General features: G+C 49.5%; 1 protein-coding gene across 4 annotated transcripts in view; it reads left to right on the forward strand.

The window, feature by feature from the left end:
* Positions 1 to 428: 428 nt before the first annotated feature.
* The window catches only part of ATP2B4 (ATPase plasma membrane Ca2+ transporting 4), a 93,264-nt gene continuing 76,961 nt past the window's right edge, over positions 429 to 16,731 (forward strand). For all 4 annotated transcript variants that reach the window (XM_022593727.3, XM_089908223.1, XM_022593730.3 and 1 more), the window contains exon 1: positions 429 to 543. The gene's annotated coding sequence lies outside the window, so the exon portion shown is untranslated. The remainder of the gene's footprint in view (positions 544 to 16,731) is intronic.

Here is a 16,731-nt window from a genome sequence, read left to right on the forward strand (position 1 = left end):
TCCGCCTTAAAACAAACCAGGAAGCAGCCACAGCTCGCAATCGAGCCACCTTAACAGTGGAGTAATGGTCTGGCTTCTCGCCAAGTCCCACCCCCGTTCCGTTTCTCGCTCCTCCCCTTTCTCCTCCCGCTCCGGCCGGGCTGGTGAGCCAGAGTCTGCCCGAGTTGGCTGGAGCTGTTGCCATGACAAGCATTTTCTCAAGAAAGCTCTGCTGTTGAAACCGTCTAAAGCTGGGGGTTGAAAGGGGGCACGAACTTCCTGGGGAACTATCCCTCCGAGGAGAGTAAGACCAGAGACACCCGCCCAGCTCCCCTGCACCCTTTCCTTCCAGAAACCTGAGAGGTCCTTCCCTTTGGGAGGGCCGGGGGAGGAGACCCAGCCCACTCCCTGGTCGTGGCTGGAAAGGCAGAAGAGACCAGCCAGCATCTCCGGCGTGGTTGCCACATTGGACCGCTGGGTGGTCACCCCCACCCTACCCCTGTGCATGGACAGCCAGAGGGAGAGTCCCGCGTGGAGAAGCCTGGATCTTTGCTAGAAAGAGAGGTAGGCTTGCAGAAAATGAATTGAATCTTGATTTGTAAACTTAGTTTCTTTCTTTCCTCTCAATGGCTTCTAAAACTCCCTGAATTTCCTCTGACTAGCATATTTCTTGCGACTGGGTTTAGGGTGTGTGTACGTGTGTGTGTGTGTGCACAGATTTGTCAAATACTGTATTTCCTTCCTAGATTCAGCTCTTGGAAACCATATAATCAAACAAGTGATTTCTCCTTTTTCCCCCCCTAGTTTTTGTCATTCCTGGCCTGTGGGTGTAGGGAAGTGGAGGGACTGTATTCTTCATACCCAAATTGAGCTTTTGGAAAAAGCATTTGTTTTCCCCCATTCGTTCCTGCCCTCCCCCTCCCCCTTGGCTTGGGAATGAGACGCAGAATGGAAAACTGTTGCAAAAATATTTTCCGGGTCCGTTCCCTTTCTTGAAAGCACCAAAGAAAAACGGGAAAAAAAAATGAGTATGAAATCTTCAACAGGAAGGAGGGACACCAGTGGGGGAGGGAGGGGCTCACTGGGGGGATGGCTGGAGGTAGGAGCTAGGAGAAGCTGGGGGTAGGGAAGGGGAATGTACAAATTAAATTTCCTTGGCTTTGTAGAGAAACCTCAGCAATTTCTCTCTACCGCTGGCAAAACATCCTCAGACTTTCACGTCTATAATTAGTCGTGGAAAAAGCTGGGAGTTCCCTCGTACCGTTGTTGTTTGGTTGTTGTTTGAGTGTGTGCGGAGAGTCAAGAACCAACTGTATGAGTGTCTCTGAGGGCACTGCCCCATATATAGCTGTTCCCAAAGGGGAGAAGAGGTGAAGTTGGAAAGTTTGCAATTTCAAGGCTGGTGACTGTGGGGCTGGTGAGTGTTTGGTGGTTGGGGGTTGGCCACAGGCATCCTTGGGAGGGTCCCTGAGCATCCTGGGCCACTGCGCTGTCTTGCTGAAGAGCTATAAATTAAGGCTGGGATTGTCCCTCCTGCTTTCATCCACAAACATACTCGCTCAAACACTTGGCTTGCTCTTGGTGTGGAAGAGGCAGGCTGGCATCCTTTCCAGACGAGTCCAGCCTCACACACTCTTCCATCTCACTGAAGGATCCACCACTCTTCTCTTGCTGGGTGTGGGGGATGCGAGAGTGGCTAACCACATCCTGGGAGAGAGTGGGCACTCTGCTGGCCAGAGACAGTACCCTCGTGGGCATTCCTGCCGGACTTACAATAACTTGCAGTCAGTGCCAGCCAGCCTGGTAGGGGGGAACCTCAGCTGAAGAAATAGGCGGGCACTCAACTGGCACCACGTGGGGAGGGGAAGTAAAATCCCACTCTACCAGGCTACCTCCTCCTCTGGGTGGGGTGTCTGGCAGGCAGTCTTAAGATCCTCTTCTCCCTCCTTGAGACTCCCCCCAGAGCTGCCCCTTCTGGTCCTTCCTGTTTGGAGCCCCCCACCCCACCCCTTTCTGCTCCCTCAGGTCCAGGCCCTCTTTACGAGGAAGGAGGGGAAGGGAAGAGACCTGGGTCACCCTAGGCTGCGACAGGCCACAGAGAGGGACCTAAGGGGTTAGGAGGAGCTGGGTGAGGGAAGGTTTAAGAGAAGGAGGAGGCCAGGAAGAGTTGTGGAGCTAGGTTCCCTCGCTGGTTGGCTAGGGGTGGTGGCCTGGGAAGCTGACTCTGGGAGGGGGTAAAAGGGTGCTCTATGAGGTGGGTCCTGTACCGAAGCTGGGGAGGGGGGTGGTGTGCGTGGAAAAGAAGCACCTGCCCCCTGTCCCAGCTAGTTTGGCTGGAAGAGTGGTAAAGGCAAGAGGTTAGAAACTGGAAAGAAGGAAGCAAATGAATTGGAGGATAGCAGAAATGGGGGCCGGGAAGCAACAGGAACCAGTTTTCATCCTGAGGTTTTGGATGACTGATCCGCCTGCACCCAAGGACAGACAGCTCCTCTCTCCCTAGATTCTGCTGGAGATGGGAATGAGGCCTTACCCAGTGGGCAGGGGACCCATGACAGGATCCATGCCTTGGTTCTGTAGAAAGCCAGGGAGGAGAACCTATTTCTTTGCTTCTGCCCGGGAGCCCCATCCTCCCTGCCACCATCTTGCAGAGGTACAAACCCCGAAATCACACCGCCCGCCACCCCACTGCCTGCGCCCTCCCATTCTGGGAGCCCATAATCCCACCGTTCCTGCAGCCGACCTTCCCGTTTTCAGTGCTCTGACTAGGGGTAGATTCTGGTAGGCTCGGAAGAACTTCTCCTTGAGAAGCAGAGCGCGCGCCGAGGCGCCTGTCCCGTGGCCTGGAGTCGTGGGTGGGTGGGGCGGCGGGGGGGGAACTCCCCGCAGCCCCTCCCTTCCCGCCGGGGCCGCGGGGCGGGGTCGGTGCTGCCTCACACCCTCGGCCCCCTCCCCTCGGCGGCTCTGCGGCCACGCCCGGTCGCAGCCACTCCTGCAGCGCCGCTCCACCCTCGGGCTCTGCGGGAATCTGAGTACTCCTTGCACCGGGCGCTCGGAGCTGGAGCGGAGGTTACCTGCCTCTGGGGCCGTGCTGAGCCTAGGTTCCTTCCACTCCCAGTTACCATCTCCGTGTCCCTGGCTGGATTCAAGGTCAACTCGAAGGAACACAGCTCGTTTTTACCTCTAGGATTCCTAGCACCTAGGCGCTTGGTCAATGTTGGAAGAAGGAGGTGGCATTTTGGGGGAGTCTGGGAATCAGCAGATCCGGGGATCCACCTCATTCGGGCTGACTCCTAGCTTGCCCTGTGGTCTTCGGTTTCCCCCCTGCAAGGTGGAAAGCCTGCTCCCGCAGTAATGGTGGGAGGGAGTGCTGAGTCAGATTTGTGGGATTTCTAGGGCTTTTGGTGTCAGAAGAAAGTCAAAATGGGAGGGCGCAGTTAGGGGCAGAACTGGCGCAGTTTGCCTGAGGTGTGAGCGCCAGAAGTCGTCAGGTGGTGTGGGGGAGGGGCAGAGGTCCCTGAGCAAGGGTAAGGGGGAGCCTTACTCTTTGCCACTCTGACCGCAGCCTCTTGAAAAGAAGAGGGGTCCTGGGCCCCTCAGCCCAACACTGACCCAGCAATTCAAATATTACACAGGAAACTGCCTCTTATTCAAGAATTTAACTTCTCTCAGCAACCCCCATGGGCCCTTTTCTCTTTTTTTCTATTCTCCTGGCCTTGGACCCAGCACCTAGAGAGAGGGATAAGGCCTGCCCATTCCAGATCCACCAAAGCCTTGGAGGGAGGAAAGGAGGTTGTTCATTCTTGGTCCCAGGACCTTAAGAATCATGTTTGGCTTAGGTTGACACAGGTATTTGGTTTGACTTTGAAGAGGAATGCCCTACGCTAGGCCTCGCTGCCTTCCCAGCGTAATTCTTCCTGCCCTCTCATCTCTTCCCCCCAGCCTACCCTGAGACAGGGCTCTCTTCCCAGCCAGTTCCTTGCTCCTCAGACATGCATGCATTGACTTCTGTCATCTCTGATTGCTATTTGGTGGGTAGAGGTGAGAAGGAGGGAGGGATGAGAAAGGCCAGGTCTCTGGGTCACAAGGAAGGAGAACATCTGGGCAGAGTCAACTGTGATGACATCCTTTCCCCACTCATTTCCCCCTTCTGTAGAATGGGTCAGAGGAATAAAGCTGGCCCCCCGGGGCTGGAGTCCAAAAGGGTTGTGTGGAATGTTTTGTACTCTGCTTCCTCTCCCAGCATCTCTCTTTGTCTCCTCTTTCCTCTTTCCCTTGTATGAGCCACTCTTGTTCCACTGACTTATTTCCTCTGCGCGTGTTAAAACACAAATGACGGGGACTTCTGCCTCCACCTTAAGCCAGTCCTCTGTGTTCAGCCCACATAAACGCGGGCTGAGGAGGGAAACCAGGCAGGACCTAGTTAGAACCAGAGCCAAGGACTCCCAGTCAGGGGAGGAGCTTTTGGAGGCAATTTGTGTTGGGAGAGGGGGTAGCAGAGACGCCAAAGGAGAGAAAAGGGAGGTGAGAACATAAGTGTCAAGGGCGAGGGTCCCTCCCTCTATTTGGACACCCCTCACTCTAGTTCTTCTCTGGCTACAGCCTTCTGCCTCATCATTTCTCTCTGCTCTGTTTTCCCAAGTTAAGTAGACAAATCTTTGGGATAACTCAGGGAGATGGACAGCAATGAAATCAGTGAGATTCCTTTGCTTTTGCCTTCTTGCCGGATCGCTAGGGCAGAGGGAGCTTGGGGTATTGTGTTTATTGGTGGGGAGGTTAAGGACTCTCAGGTAAGCTCAGGGTAACTCTCAGCTCAGAACACTTCCTAGCATCTTGCTATGATCTTCCACCTAGGTTGCAAAATCAATGTCAGGGGTACAAATTAGTACGGCCCCTATGGAGAGCAAGTTAGCAACATCTAACAAAACAACATATGCATTTACCCAGCAATCCTATTTCTAGGAATTCATCCAGAAAATGCACATTCACAAATACAAAAAGATGTGTGCACAAGGTGATTCTTTAAGACATATTTGTAATAGCCTTACAATATTTTTCTTTAAATACCCTTCTAACAAACTTATTCACTTGTTAACCATTCCTGTGTGGTAAAAGTCACACTTTTTGGTGTCCAGTTCTATGAGTTTGGACAAAAGTGATCATCATATAATCACCACCGCCATGAGACACTGAACCACGGTGTTTGCCTTTCTCGAATGTCCTATCGATGGAATTGCACAGGATGTGGTCTTTTGTGTCTGACTTGCACTCAGCATGACACAGTTCAGATGTTCCCATGTTCTTGTGTGTCTCAGGAGTGTGTTCCTTTTTATTACTGAGTAGTGGTCCATTGTTTCAGGTTGTTTATCCATTCACTAGTTGAAGGACATTTGGGTTGTGTCCAAATTTTTGGAGATTGTGAATAAATTCGCTATAAACATTGGATTCAGGTTTTTGTGGGAACATCGTTCACTTCTTTAGGGTTATAATTTATAAGAAACTACCAAACTGTTTTCCAAAGTGGCTGCAGCATTTTGAACCAACACTGCATGAGAATTCCATTTGCTCTACATCCTTACAAGCACTTAGCATGGTCAGTTTTTTTTTTTGGGGGGGGGTAGTGTTTTAGCTGGTCTCATAGGTGTTCAGAGGTACAAAATTAGTTGGTAATTAGACTTATTTGATGTCATCAGCCTGAAACGCAATCACCTAGTAAGAAATAAAGCAGGCATCTCTGGATGTTATCAACCAAAAAAAGAGCATCTGCTGGGGTAGAATGAGAGCCATCCTACACGATAACTGAGACTTCAAAAAAGTGAATTCATTAAAAAATAACATTAAAATTATGTGTTTGCGGAAAAGGGTGGGGAGGTGGAAACCGGTCTAGATTTAAAGAAACTAAAGAGATATTATAGCCAAATGCAATGCAGAAACCTTAATTGGATCTTGGGTCAAAAAAAAAAAAAGACCATAAAAGACATTCTGGGACAATTGGGAAATTTTTAATATAGATATTAGATGACATGTAATTTTTGTTAATCTTTAAAGGTGTGCTAGTGGTCATGACAATGGTTTTATAGGAGAATATCTTTATGAAAAAGTATTCAAGGGCACAGTGTCTGCAAGTGGTTTTCAAGTGGTTCAGCAAAAAATGTATATATATACCTCAAGAGAGGGCATACAAGATGCTAACAATTGGTGAATCTAAGTGAAGGGTCTGGAGTTGTTTATTGTACTATTTTTTTCAACGTTTCAAATTTGAAATGTTTCCTAATACCAAGGTATGGAGAGAAGTACATGCTAGGAAGGACTCCCAGATTCCTAGACTGCCCTCACTCATCGCCCTGACTCCGGACCAACTGACCAAACGGGGCATATTTTCTCAGCTCTCTAGCACCCCCCACCCCCCAGCTCGCTCGCCACCCTCCCTGGGGAGTCTTTGTTTTCATTCTCACTGCTGTCAACATCAGGCTTTTCTTTCTGGGTGGGAGTGGCTGGGGCACAATGGGCTGGGCAGCTGGGCGGGCCAGGAGCAATGGGTGGAAGCAGGCACTTCCCCACAATGCCATGGGCCAGCTGAGGAAGCCTGCGGTTTGAGGGCTTCCAGAATCACCCACCTGCCTTCCGAGGAGGGTCCCCAATTGTAAGAGGAGGAATCCACCAAGAGACCAAAAGCTGTTTCTGACCAACCTTTCACATCCCTTCTGAATTCTATAATGAGGTGCTTCTGAGAGAAGCCAGCTGTGCCTGCCCTGAGCCTTCATGTGTGGGCTAAGCAAGGGCTCCTAGGTCCTCCCTTGCTGGAGCCTGCATAGCGGCTGCACTGTCACTGACCCAAATTACTGTGCTGTCCACCACTGCCTTTTCAGCCTGGTCCTAGCTCTGGAGAGATATCAGGTTTCCAGGAGGTGTATCTCTCTCTCCCCCTCTCTTTTCTCCCTGAAAAGCTTGGGACTAAGGCTCTGTGTGACTCAGGGTTTTTTTCATGTAGCAGAGGGCTCTTGATCCTTTAGTCAATTCACCTTCTGTCTTGCTGAGGGAGGCTGAAAGAGCAGAAGCCAGGAAGTTGAAAGGGGGCAGACAGGGAGGAGTTTGTTCTCATGCGCTGCCAGGCCTGCCAGAAGAACATGGGACTGGGAGTCAGAAAACTGGTGATCATGGGACTTCCCTGGTGGCGCAGTGGTTGAGAGTCCGCCTGCCGATGCAGGGGACACGGGTTTGTGCCCCGGTCCGGGAAGATCCCACATGCCGCGGAGCGGCTGGGCCCGTGAGCCATGGCCGCTGAGCCTGCACGTCCGGAGCCTGTGCTCCGCAATGGGAGAGGCCACAAGAGTGAGAGGCCCACGTACCGCAAAAAAAAAAAAAAAAAAAAAAAAAAAAGAATCCTCCTGCCAATGCAGGGAGCACAGGTTCGAGCCCTGGTCCGGGAAGATCCCACGTGCCATGGAGCAACTAAGCCCTTGAGCCAGCCACAGCTACTGAGCCTGTGCTCTAGAGCCTGTGAGCTACAACTACTGTGCCATAACTACTGAAGCCCACGTGCCTAGAGCCTGTGCTCCACAGTAAGAGAAGCCACCGCAATGAGAAGCCCGCATGCCACAACGAAGTGTAGCCCCCACTACTAGAGAAAGCCCACGCACAGCAATGAAGACCCAATGCAGCCAATAAATAAATAAATAAAATAAATTTATTTTAAAAAAAGAAAACTGGTGATCTGGGCTTTTGACTACTGTGTGACCTTGACAGAGTCAGGTGATGTCTCTGGGCCTTCGTCTCCCCCACTATAAATTGAAACCAAGCTTGGACAAATAGGCATTTCTTTTTTTTTTTTTTTTTTAATTTATTTATTTATTATTTTTTATGTTTTTGGCTGCGTTAGGTCTTTGTTGCTGCGTGCGTGCTTTGTCTCGTTGTGGTGAGCAGGGGCTACTCTTCGTTGTGGTGGTTCGTGGGCTTCTCATCACCGTGGCTTCTCTTGTTGCGGAGCACGGGCTCTAGGCACGTGGGCTTCAGTAGTTGTGGCTCGAGGGCTCTAGAGCGCAGGCTCAGTAGTTGTGGCACACAGGCTTAGTTGCTCCGAGTCGTGTGGGATCTTCCCAGACCAGGGCTCAAACCCGTGTCTCCTGCATTGGCAGGCGGATTCTTAACCACCGCACCACCAGGGAAGTCCCAAACAGGCATTTCTGATTCAAGATTCTCTTTTTCTACAAAGGGGCAAAACTCTCAACACCCAAACCAAGATCTTTATCGTAGTCTAGCACAATGTAACAGCCTGTAGCTAAGTTCCATCCTTCTTCCCAGGATGACCAGACATAAGGAGACCTAAAAAGATCTGCCTTGTGGACAGCCACACCCTCAAGTTTTGGGACTAGAACAGGTTCTTAGAGTCCCCATCTCCACCTGTCTGTAAGTTCAATTGAGTACCTACTCAACACCTTCTAAGGCCACGATTCTGCTATGTCCTAAGCTAGAGAAAGAAAGATTAGCTAGAGATACAGAAATCCAAGCCTTCAGGTAGTTTACTATCTCCTAAGGAACATGATCCCCCCCCCAAAGAGTTATTAGGTCCAACCATATGACATTGCCAGTTTGCAACCGCTTTTAACCTATAAAAGACAATTTAATATGATTCAACGTAATATTAATATTATTAGATGTTGGAAATCAGGAACTACAGTCAGTGCCGTGGGATGGAGAGATGAGATTTTCATCTGAACACTGGATTGGGTTTGGAGAAATTTGGGTAAAGCCACCAGTTGCTAGACCGGCCTGTCCTATTCTCTCTCAATCCAGACTTTTGGCCCTGGAGGTAGACACATTGGCCGAGCCCTTGTCCAGACTTCGGTTGAGATTTCAGCATTAGCATTTCTGGTAACTGGCCGGGGCAGCTGCCCACGGGTAGAGAGGAGAGTGCTGTCCATCTATAGTCCACTATTGCTGTGCCCTGAATGCCCTGCTTCATATCTTGGGAATTGAGAATGGAGGAAACTAAGAAAGGAAGAAATAGGAAATATCCGTCTAATTTTTCCCCCCTCTAGTGGCAGACAACAGCGGGGACACACACTTGAAGCCTCATCTGGCACAGTGATACGGGAGCTGAAGGGGTATTAGAGGGAATGTGGGGACCAGAATTTGGCAGGGCTCACCTGAAAATTATTCTTGGGGGAGGTGATTGCCAAACAGGATTTGAATGAGGAGAGAAAATAGCTTTGATGAAGGAGAAGATGGGGGTGGGGGTAGATTGGGAGGAAGGGTTGTGCTGCTGCATCTGGCTGAGGACACTCAGCCGTCGTGGAGAGTCGGATGCTCTGGCAGGTGAGGGAGGCTGTCTGCTCCCTCCTGCTGAAATGCCTCCAGCCCTCTGTCTGAGCCAGCACCTGGGTCTCAAGCAGGATGGCATCTGGCCTCAGCAGCAGCCTGCTGCCTGCCTACTCTCCTGGTGCTCATGGACCATTAGGATGAATTTTGATGTTTTCTCCCCTGCCTGTACTACAACCTTCTTTGTGGGGAGCACTCATAGGACATCTGTTAGGATGCTAGGATAGGCAGAGCTGGCATCCAAACTTCCAGGGGCTTTCTGACCTTGGTACAGGGGAGGTCGGTCACCAGGCTTTGGGCTGGGCGGTAGCTCATTTTATTGAGCCAGGCATTTGAGATGGATAGAGTTGGAGAAATGGTCCAATTTCCCTTTATCGCAAGTGAGAAAACTGAAAACTAGAGACTCGCCCAAGGACACCAGACTAGTTGGAGGCCAAGCCCAGTTCTCCCCACTCCAAGTCGGTGACTGGGCCCCTGAGCCCCTCAGTGCATCACTGCGTGAGCCAGATCAATACCAAACCACGCTGCTACCCGATTTCTCTACCCATGTAACTGGGAGAATTATTCCAGCCCCTCTTAGGATGACGTGTGACACGATGAGGTCATGTGCTGGAAGCTTTTTGGAAGAAAGATGCTAGAAACCATAAAAGTGCTGTGCTGTGATTGCTATTATTAACAATTAAGGTCATTAGGACTAGGGACTATGCAAAGGAGAAGCACTTTGGGCACCACCCTTATCACTGTGTATCTCCTGATGGACCTGGTTTTCTTCCACAGCCCCTCCCAGGCAGCTGGGCCTTGAGCTGGGAGAGGCAGGATAATGGAGAGGGGAAGCAGAAGTCCTGGAAAAGGACCTCCTTCTGCCTGGGTGTCCCCAGCCCAGCCCTTTTCTCAGGATGTGGCCTCTCGGAAGGAGTGTGGAGGGGAAGCACTCTGACCTTCACTTCTTCCTTGGCAGCTGACTAGCCCAGGTTGGCTGGGAGCTCTGATTTTGGGGCTAAGAATCAGCAGGGTTGAGCCACTGTAGTGGGACAGCACAGATCGATTTTATTGCCAGAGACAATCTGTCACTCATTTGCTCGTTTATTTATTTATTTGTTCATTCAACAAACACAAAGTAAGCACAAACTGTGTGCCAGGCGCTGTGTTAGTATTTGGAGAGAAGTGGCGTCCGGAAGGCAGGGAAGGACTAAAAATCACCTACTTTCAGCTCAAGGACAGGTATCCTGAGCCTGGGCGCCCACAGCAAACTCTGATTGTAGCAGTGTTCCAGAGAACTTGCATTTGTGTTCTTGGAGAATACCTTTAACCCCCGAACTCAGGAAGATAAGGCCTAGATTACATGAAGGATTGAGCTGGGAGAGGCACCTCTGTGTTACCAGTGAGACTGTGGCCTGATGATGAAGGACTTGCCCTTGTCCTTTGCGTTCTGGGCCAGGGCCTGGTGCTGGAGCTGGGTGTTTGTGCAGCCTGGTATACCCAGTCCTTGGGCTGGCATCCCAGTGTCATCTGACTTTGTAACCCCCTGCTTATGTTCTCAGAATCTGATGGGGCAGAGACGTTCCGTTGCCGGGATGTGCGGAGTTCCATCTGAATGGAACCTCGGAATGAAAATAAACTTCAACAGAAACCCTCCAGTTTCTCCTCCAATCCTTACTTCTCATTTCAGCCCTTCCACCCTACTTGTGATATTGAAGGATAAAAGAGTGGATTTAGATTCAGTTGATACATGTTATACACATCTTTATTGAGCCTCAGTTTTCCCATCTATAACGTGTATATAATATCACCTTTCCTTATCTACCCTATAGAGTGTTGTGATGGACAAACGAGATACAGTAGATGACAGCATTGGGTAAACGCTGAAGTGCTGGATGTATGTAAGGCTTATTATTCCAGTGGCCCCCTTCTCATTTTCCAGTTCGCATTTCGGTCCCCTCTACTGCCCAGTCGTTTGACGCCACTTGCCAGCACATCCTTCTCTGATCTCTCACTGTCCACTCCAGATTCTGCTCTTACCGTGTCTTCTCTCCTTGCCTAGATCAAGATCTAAAACAACACTTGTTGCATCTTAAATAATACCAACAGTAGAAGTAATAGTCTGAGCTAACATCCATTATGTGCTAGGTATTAAATTTGGATTATCTCATGTAATGTTCTTTTTTTTTTTAATTAATTAATTAATTTATTTATTTTGGCTGCGTTGGGTCTTCGTTGCTGTGCACGGGCTTTCTCTAGTTGCGGTGCGCGGGCTTCTCATTGTGGTGGCTACTCTTTGTTGCGGAGCACGGGCTCTAAGCATGTGGGCTTCAGTAGTTGTGGCTCACGGGCTCTAGAGTGCAGGCTCTGTAGTTGTGGCTCAGGCACTTAGTTGCTCCGCGGCATGTGGGAGCTTCCTGAACCAGGGCTCAAACCTGTGTCCCCTGCATTGGCAGGCGGATTCTTAACCACTGCGCCACCAGGGAAGTCCCATCATTTTAATATTCTTAGCAGACAATAAAGTAATACTAGTATTATCTTCATTTTACAGATTAGTAAAGATGTTCATAAAACACAGGCTGAGGTCCAACCCAAGTGTAGGCCATTTCTGAATTTCCTCTTTCCATTGCTGAATGACTGAGTGGTTGACAAGAACAGGGAGAGATTCGACAGCATTTATTGAATGTCGACTAAATACGCTGATTTCAAATTATGTCACAATAACCACCTTCTGAGACAGGTACTGGATTTGTCTTAGACATCATCTGGTTGCAGAACAGAACCAACCCAAAGAAGCACAAGTAAAAGGGGGCTTTAGGAGGTTACAGAGAAATATCACAGGATTAGCAGTGCGGCACCCGATGGACCGCGTCTTTTCTCCGGAGCTGCTAGCACTCTCTTCTCTGCCTCCTGGTCCACATGCGCAGCACCCATTGTGGTTCACCAAGCAACAGGTTCGATCTCCAAATTGATGTGACCTTCCTGCTTAGCTCTCCAAAGTAAATTAACTCAGTTTCTCCATCCAAATGTCAAGAGATGCTGATTTCCAGCTCACGTCCAATGTCCACCCCAGCTAATTATCCGTGGCCTGCTTGAGGAGAGTGTGGACTGATCAAATCATGACCACCCAGGTCTATCCCTTCAACAGGGGCTATGGGTGGGAGCAGGTGTTTCTAGAGGGGAAATCCTGGACCTTAGGTAGATGCAAACCCAAGTATGCTCTTTACCACACTGGACTGTCACTAAGGACATCATGGAGATGATGCCCTGCATGCAGCCCCTAAAGAAGAGAGCATGTGAGTTGTCCCAGGATCTGCATGTTCAGGTGGGCCTGGAAAAATAAGAATACCATTTTTGAACTCTTGCTATATGCCAGGCATTTTATGTGCGTTATCTTTTATCCTTACAACATCCCTACAATGTGTCATTGTTTCATTTTATAGATAAGAAAGCTAACATTCAGTAAGCTAAGTTAGGGCTAGGCTGAATCTGACCCAGGCCTGTCTGACACTAAGACCCTTTCTAGTAACCAAGACTCACCAAAAAAAAAGATATTTTACGTTGATCCTGCTGTAATGTATGCTCCATGAGGGCAAAGATCTTAGTCTTTTTGTTCACTTATGTATCCCACCTAAAATAGTATGTGGCATATAGTAAGTGCTCAATTAAAAAAATCATTGAGTGGATTTTGTTTTAGTATCTTCTGCACTCCTGGGCTTCCCATGGTCAGAGGGAAAAGGGTAATATTCTAACTGTTGGAGGATGGGCCACTGAAATAACTGGAGTAACCCTCTGGGTGTGCCTCTGATCCCTACTCAACTCTACTTTGATGGGAGACATTAGGAACAGTCCCTCAACATGGAGGAGTCTAAAGGAAAGTATGGCCCTATATCCATCTGTGTCTCCTGTCCTGTACGTCTGACCTAAGACACTTAGCCCTGTGAAGGGAGCAGGTGAAAGGAGATTTCTCAAACACTGGAAAATACACTTAATGGAACAGGAAATAGGATGCCAAGCTCCTCTATCCCTAGAGAAAATAATGCTAATTTCCATTGGGTTTCCAGCCCCAGGATCCAGAGTTTACCAAATCCTGAATCTCTTCCCATGCCCTTCTATATAGCAATGCCCTCTGTCTTCAATCACCCAGACAGCCTTCCCAATCCCAGATTTGGGAGAGTCAAACGGAACTGGGTTCAAGTCTGCCTTGCCATCCTTCTGACCATGGACAAGTTTTTCCGTGACTGGACTCAACTTTCTCTGAAAAAAGAGGATAACATATTAATAAAGAGTGCTACATGTTCTGAGGGCCTGGCCCATAGTAGGTCCTCGTTGAATTTCAGTTTTTCCTCTTCCATCCCTCCAGTTCTCCCTTCCTTCTCCATGGATCCCACAAGCCTGCCCACCTGCTCCCTGCTAACTTTTGGGCTGAGTACCTTTATAAAAGGGTCATAGCCCATTGTCTCCAGGTAACTGAAAGGCCCAGAAGGCCCCAGCTTCCTGCAACTCTCCACCAAAGGGCTTTAGGGGCTGACTGCGGACTCCATCGTTTCCACATGGCAGGTTACCCTCTCAGTGCCAGTTCCAAGATTGTGCTCGATCCTTGCACAGCAAGAGTCCTGGCAAAATAAGGCAGAGTGGCAGGTGGAAAGCTACAGTCACCTCACCTTATTTGCTCCTGCCTTGCATTCCTCCCCCGGGAGGTATACTGTAAGAGCCATGCCGGGAAATCTCTTGTTGATGCAGGGAGCCAGACTGGGTGATGGTGCTCTACTTGGTTGTAGAAGCTGTGGCCCAAGGATGCCATTGCTATCATGCAGATCATCTGCCAGCTGCCACTGGACTCAAGCAGGCTACTTAATAAACAGGCCGGGGGACTTCCCTGGTGGCGCAGTGGTTAAGAATCCACCGGCCAAGGCAGGGGACACGGGTTCGAGCCCTGGTCCGGGAAGATCCCACATGCCACAGAGCAACTCAGCCCGTGCGCCACAACTACTGAGCCCATGAGCCTACATCCCACGCTCCACAAGAGAAGCCACTGCCATGAGAAGCCCACGCACCGCAACAAAGAGTAGCCCCCGCTCACTGCAACTAGAGAAAGCCCGCGCACAGCAACAAAGACCCAACGCAGCCAAAAATAAATGAATAAATAAATAAATATTAAAAAATAAACAGGCTGGAGAGTCCCAGTCTGGGATCTTCTCCTCTCTGCCCACTACGCACCCACACAAACTTTAGCTGGTATGAAGTGGCAGCTTGGCCAAGGTAATGCATGAACCAGAACTTGCCCTCCCTGCGCTGGAAGGGGCTTGGCAGTGAGAGGGTGGGTTCTTGCTCCTGCTTCCTATGGATTACTTAAGTGCTCCAGGCTCTCTTGGAGCGGAGGATATTCTCCAGCCCCCTCCCAGTCTCTCAGGGATGGCATCCAGTGACAGGAGATGCTTTCAGAAGAAGTGAGCATGTGAGTATTAACCAAGTTCGTGTGAGCAGGCCTATGGCAGTGTGGTTGCCGGGACGTGTCAACTTTTGTGGCTCTGGCTACAGCATCAGCCTGGCCCACACACAGCCTATGAGCTGCTTGAAGGGAGGAGTGGTGCCTTCGTTAGCTCTGTTTAGCCAGTGTTTAGCACAGCTCTTGGTTCAAGGAATGATCATCAGTAAACGTTGGATGGATGAATGAATGAATAAACAAATAGAAATGTTTCTGTAAACTAGAGTCAAGATCACAGCAGAGTTGATGTTTTTTCTTCCCAGGGTCACCATCCCTGTTCAACACTTCATCATCTCATGCTGAATAATTGCGAAGGACTCCTAGTGACGAGCAGGGTGGTCTAGAGGAACGAGTTCTAGATTAGAAGTTGCGAGATGTGGAATTTGAACCCTTAAAATTGCTCTGTCACTTTGGGGATAGATCGGGGCTGCCGTTTGTTCAGGTGCAAAATGAATAGTCTGGCCTAAGTATACTGCAGGGATGTTTTAACTCCCAATTCTCCTCATACCCAAACAACCCTGCAGATTACTTAGAGTTGGTTAGCAAATTTTAAAAATAAGATTTTCCATAGAAATCCAGATTTCTTGCCTCTTCTCCAAAAGTGGAAGTCTGACAAAACTCCTGCCTTTTTTCCATGGCAACAGTTAGCAGGAACTAAGTAACTGCCGCCCCCTTCAGACACGCGTATGCTTGCTAGTTTGCCACAGACTCCTCCTCTCCCTGCTGCCTACTGCCTAATGCTCAGCCTGCTTCACTCATTTCTGTGCCTGCCTGGTCTGTGTAGGCATTTGAATTTGCAAACCTAGAATGGGGAAAGCAAAACTTCTAAGGGTGGAGGCAAGGGCACCTAGGAGGGGGTAACAGCTCAGCTGGGCTTGGTGGCAGAGACTGGGGGATCTTCCTGGGAGGTTGGTGACTGGGTTGTGAAAAGAAACAGTAGCCAGTGCCCCAGGAGACTTTGCTTAGGGACTTGGCCTCCAGGATTTGTTAAGCCTGTCTGAGGAAGCTGTCTCCACTTCACCTGTTTCCTTTTCCTCGGACCCCTGCTGGGAGATTTTGAGGCTCCCTGGGGCTGCCTCTGTATAACTTTACCTGGCCACTACAAGGCGGGGAGGAGGGCTGGGGCTCCATCTTAGAACCCTGGCAATGGTGGTAATTCCCTTTTCACTTCTCTCACTAGTGTTTTGGGCACAAACAGGTCAGATCATTGGAATAAATACAACATGAGGCACCCCAGGATCCCAGCTGTATTCAGATTGGTGAAGTGCACGTTCTCCTGTTAACTTACTCAGCTTATCTCATGCACCTGTTGCTGTAAACAGCTGTACTTCAGAGCTCCGCAAGGCTGGCCAATCCCAAAGTCCCTTGTCTAACTGGAAGCTAACTCGTGCGCCAGTGTAAGTCAGGGCTGTTTCTTACTCAGCTCCTTAGTTATCCTGTCTAAGCCCTAGGCAACTCTGCCTCTCTCTTACCCTAAGCAGGCAGAACATCCCCTGCATACCCACTCACAGAATCTGTTTTTTGTACTTTCTGGTTTGCATGCTTTCCTTAAGGGATAAGTGAGACTTGCATAAGTCCAGAGATAATTGTTAACATTTTGGTGTATTCTCTTTTATTCTTTTATATATGTAGGTGAGGTGACTCTAAACATTTTTAAAACAAAATTGGGACTACATTGAATATCAAGTTTCTGATTCACATTTTTTCTTACCCAATACTAAGTCATGAGCATTTTCCTACATCCTAAGAAACTGGCCACAAGTCAGTTAAAAATATGGTCCATGGGCTTCCCTGGTGGCGCAGTGGTTGAGAGTCCGCCTGCTGACACGGGGGACACTGGTTCGTGCCCCGGTCCGGGAGGATCCCACATGCCGTGGAGCGGCTGGGCCCGTGAGCCATGGCCATTGGGCCTGCGCGTCCAGAGCCTGTGCTCTGCAGCGGGAGAGGCCACAACAGTGAGAGGCCCACAT

This window comes from Delphinapterus leucas, chromosome 1 (genome assembly GCF_059928025.1).
Source record: "Delphinapterus leucas isolate spDelLeu-1000000601 "Yukka" chromosome 1, BTC_Dleu_Yukka2, whole genome shotgun sequence".
Lineage (NCBI taxonomy): Eukaryota > Metazoa > Chordata > Mammalia > Artiodactyla > Monodontidae > Delphinapterus > Delphinapterus leucas.